This window comes from Phoca vitulina, unplaced genomic scaffold (assembly GCF_004348235.1).
Source record: "Phoca vitulina isolate PV1807 unplaced genomic scaffold, GSC_HSeal_1.0 scaffold23, whole genome shotgun sequence".
In the NCBI taxonomy this organism is placed as follows: Eukaryota; Metazoa; Chordata; class Mammalia; order Carnivora; family Phocidae; genus Phoca; species Phoca vitulina.
The window spans coordinates 27929457-27934235 of record NW_022589726.1 but is presented as its reverse complement, the minus strand read 5'-3'; the positions used below and the strand labels follow the sequence as shown (position 1 = coordinate 27934235).

The 4779-nt window shown below is 40.7% G+C and overlaps 1 pseudogene; it reads right to left on the bottom strand.

Moving 5' to 3' along the window:
• Positions 1 to 1115: 1115 nt before the first annotated feature.
• Positions 1116 to 2300, bottom strand: LOC116642365 (annotated as a pseudogene).
• Between the last annotated feature and the right edge of the window lie 2479 nt (positions 2301 to 4779).

Genomic DNA, 4779 nt, shown 5'->3' with positions numbered 1-4779 from the left:
ACAGAGAAAACACTTCATTCAAGACTCAGAAAACAAACCAACAAAAAGGACTAAGTGTCTTTTGTGAACAGTGAAAAGTTCAAAAATTCTGTAACACGTGGAGAGGTTATAAGGGCAAGTGGTTGAAGGACCTAACCCAAAAATGACAGTCATCTCAAATCCCTCTTAGAAAGTTTGTTCAGCCAATGGTGTGCTAGAAATATTAAAACAAACAAACAAGGGGCGCCTGGGTGGCTCAGTTGGTTGGGCGACTGCCTTCGGCTCGGGTCCTGATCCTGGAGTCCCGGAATTGAGCCCCGCATCGGGCTCCCTGCTCAGCGGGGAGTCTGCTTCTCCCTCTGACCCTCCCCGCTCTCATGTGTGCTCTCTCTCTTTCCCATTCTCCCTCTCTCAAATAAATAAATAAAATCTTAAAAAAACAAACAAAAATATATACTGCGAGATTTGCATTTTGTGTCTGGAGTTTCTCCAAACCACGATCTAATTGCCCAGTAGAGATAATTGTTCCAGGATCCAGGAAAACCCAGACATTTACTAGCTCCTTCTTTCAGACTGCCTTTTGTATAGTAGACAACCTGTCTGATCTGATAACTCGGCCTCGATGCTGATCTCTCTTCAGAACTTGACTTCAGGTATATCCCTTCCAGTTCTTTATGCCCTCCTCTTACCACTTCACCACACACACACACACACACACACACACACACACACGCCTGGCCTGGGGTTATGTAGCCGCTACCCATTGACCCTCCACTGTCTCCAGTCATCAGAGAACAGAGTCAGGCAATCGGAGGGGGAGACGAACCATGAGAGACGATGGACTCTGAAAAACAGAGGGTTCTAGAGGGGACGGGGGTGGGAGGATGGGTTAGCCTGGTGATGGGTATTAAAGAGGGCATGTTCTGCATGGAGCACTGGGTGTTATGCACAAACAATGAATCATGGAACACTACATCAAAAACTAATGATGTAACGTATGGTGATTAACATAACAATAAAAAATTTAAAAAAATAGATACAAAAAAAGTCAAAGCATATTCCCTTTTTTTTTAAACTCAAAAAACATCTTTTTTTCATTTAAAAAAGTATTTAGAACACATAAAACAAGGCAACATTTATTCTTTCTTCTCGTCTTCCAGCATGGGGTCTGTGGGCGGCTCCTCCACTGTGGCCCTGCCGCTCTCTGAGCCGGTGTTACTGTCACCGGTCCCTTCCTCAGCCATACTGTCCACCCCCTCCTGCCCGCTCTCCTTGTCCTCAGGAGTAGATGTGCCTTCTTCACCATTCTGTTGGCTTCCCGTCGCTTCTTCAAGGCGTGTCTCCTCTGTCTCCATCAGGATGCTCTCGTCGTCCTTCTCCTCGGTCTTCCTCGCAGCTTGCTCTTCCTTAGGAACTGCGTTCAGCTTGCTCTGCTGCTTCTGTCTCTCTTTCCTCTACCTTTTTCGAGCCTGTTCCTCCGCCTGTGCAATTTCAGTGGCAATTTTTTCCATATCCACTTCGACTTTCTTTAAGTTCATTGTTCAATGAATCTCTGCTTTCCAGGAATTTCCTCTTCTTTTCCTGATGTCGCTCCTCTATTTGAAGATGTTCGCTTCTAGTTTTCGCAGATGAACCATTAAGGGCTGGACCTGTCGTTTGAAGACCTGCATTCTAGCTGTTGTGACAACTGACCGGACGTCTGGCACCACACTCTCACTAAGGATTTCACTGAGGAGGCAGCAGCTTCTCCGGAACCGGGCGGTGGCTGTATGCTTCATGGAGAAGCCATCATCATAATCGTCTGGATCTTCCGCAGGCTGAATGCTCATGGACGGTTCTCCTTTCTCCATGCGAGACTGTCTCTGTCGACTTTCTTCCTCTAAAGCAGCTTCTGCACGACTTTTTGCATTTATGTAAGCAAGGTATGCAGGGGAATTATGATAGGCCTTCATAGATTCATTGTACTCGCTCTTTTCTGCTTCGTATTCGTTTAAATATTCTTGTTTTTCTTCATCAGTGAGATCTCACCACATACCACCAATAATCTTGCCAATCTCCCACAACTTTAGGTCAGGGTTGGAAACTTTTACTTGGCCCCGGACCTTTCTGCTGTACCTCATGTAGGACATCAGCTGCTTATCTGGTGGCTTTGGGGGTTTGGGAATCGTTAATACCAGAGGACGCCCCGGGTTCCCTCCCAGCCTGCAGTTGTTGTAGGCGAGATGGCTGTATGGATTGTATCCCACAAACCCTGGTGTGCTGGGCATTTGTGTTGCAGGAGTTGGGGTGGGAGGCGGGGCATAAGATGGTCTTTTTGACATTTTGGAAGATTAAGTTCTCAGTTCCTAAGAGTGAATCTGAGACACCGCGGGCAGAAAAAGCGCCCGCAGCTCCGGCCTCGTCTCCCTTTGTCCCGAGCACGCCCCGCCCCTCCGTCAAAGCATATTTTCAAGCAGAGGGAAAATATGTTTGAATTATCAAGAGTATTAACACTGGACATTTTTTCTTATTAAATATAAACATTACAATGTTGGAGTTCAAAGAAAACCAGGCAATGAAACTTTAGCATATTTGCTCAAGTCATCCGCTTATGAGTGGCAAGTTGTTACGAATTAATTGAGGATATAAGAACATACTCAAGCACAATAAAAATAGGAAATGGCTCTGATTTTTTTCAGAATTAAATATTTGCCTAATATCCATCTTCTCCACCACCCATCTATATGAATTTTATCAACCAAAATAACATGAGAAGCTGAGGGAAAGAGACAGAGAAGGAAGAGTGTGGTGTAAGATAACAAACATGAGTATTCATTACTGGAATGCAATGCAAAATAATATTAAAATTTAAATCCCCCTAGCATGAACTTAGAGAGATTTGCATGATATCAAGAAGTCATTTATTATTAGTTTTCTGCAGTTATAGATAAATGAAGCCAAGAAAATCTCTATTTCCCAGCTGCGAATTTTCTGACTATGGTGTAATATTAAGCTACTGAGTTGGAGAGTGTTGTCCGCTTTAACGACTAGTTTTGAATATAACATGAGTAATCAGCATGAAATAGTATTCTTAGACCCCTCATTGTAATCAGCATGTCATTGTTAACAATATTACGGTACCCAAATAAAGTAGATTCTCCTCATTCTTAATTTTTGAATAAGTGTTTAAGGAATAAATTATAATAATTTCCAAACGCATGAAGGACAGCATTGTAAGATTGCATCTTTCTCCTAAAAATGATAAGAAATTCACTAATGAGTCCATTAGACAGAGTCCATTAAAGGTGACAGGACAAAGATCTCTTGGAGACCTCATCAAGCCGAGACAATATGCAGGATTAATGCAGTGTCCGTTCAGCTTCCCTGTGCTCAGGCGGGAAATGAGGTTTGAGTGACAACTTTATTTAGCAAGTCAAAGACTGCTGAAAATTTTACGAAATGATGCAACTCACATGCAAAACAGCAGAGTTTTATTAGGAGAGTTTGATGTGAGACTGAAAAATGTGAGTAATTCTCATTAGATATCAGTTAATAAAAGGCATGAAATATAAATTAGCTGCAAGCTTGATCTGAATGAAGTTGACTTTGTGTTTGCAATAGTAGCCTTATCACTATATGTTTATTAATAGGGATCTCATTTATTGTCCTGTCTCCTTTTATATTCAACTCATTCAAAATCATAATGGTTCCTATTAGTTAGGCTTCATTTAAAACTATCATCATTGATTGTTCAGACATCCATCCTTAGAAATTTATTTATAACTTCAATTTTTGGTGCTCAGAGATTTTGCTGCCCTCAAGAACAAATTTTTAAATTAATAAAATAAGCCTTACATACACAGACATACAAAGGAAAGGTTACTGATACTCGAACAACTCAGAAGATTGAATTTTAAATTTTTAAAGGGATAGTGGAAATATTCCCACATGAAAAAGCATGAAACTGTAGGACCTAAAATATAGTGGGGATAATAATGCACACGTATAAATTTTATGATAAAAAATGCAAAACTTGGAGCATCTGGGTGGCTCACTCGGATAAGCTTCTGCCTTTGGCTCAGGTCATGGTCCCGGGGTCCTGGAATCGAGCCCCGCATCAGGCTCCCTGCTCAGCAGGGAGTCTGCTTCTCCTTCTGCCTCTCCCCTGGCTTGTGCACTCTCTCTCGCTCACTCTCTCAAGTAAATAAATAAATAAAATCTTTTTAAAAAATACAAAACTTATTATATATTCTTTTATTACATTACATATTGTTATAAAAGAAAGTAAATTTTTAAGAAGGAATCTGGAGACGAAGTCTAACTTTATTAAACCCCTTCTATTGTCATCATGACAACAAAACTCAACATTCACAGAATTACGAACATAAAACATAAAAAATATTTTACATTTTTTAATGTCTTACCAGCATAGAAGTTCAACAGATATTTTCTATGTTTAAACATTTTTTGACAAAATAATTGCTCTTCTATAACCATTCTTGACCTTATGTTAACCAAAATAGCACCATTCAAAAAAAAAAAAAGAAAAGGAAAGAAAAGAAAAAAGAAAATGTAGCTGTAGGATTCGGTATATGCTGATTTTTAAGGAAGGAAAGGCTTTGTGTTAGGTCCATTTTGGAGTATTTGAGGTTCTCTGACCATGCATGTGTCCCAGGACATACGCCAAGATACATGAGACTGTGTTCATAGTGGTACTCCAGTCACTAAGACTCTGACCCCACACCTATTTAGCCATCACGAAGTTAACATCAGGACAGTTGTCTGATGAATGTCCCACAGTCCATACGTGTTCAAGTGTTT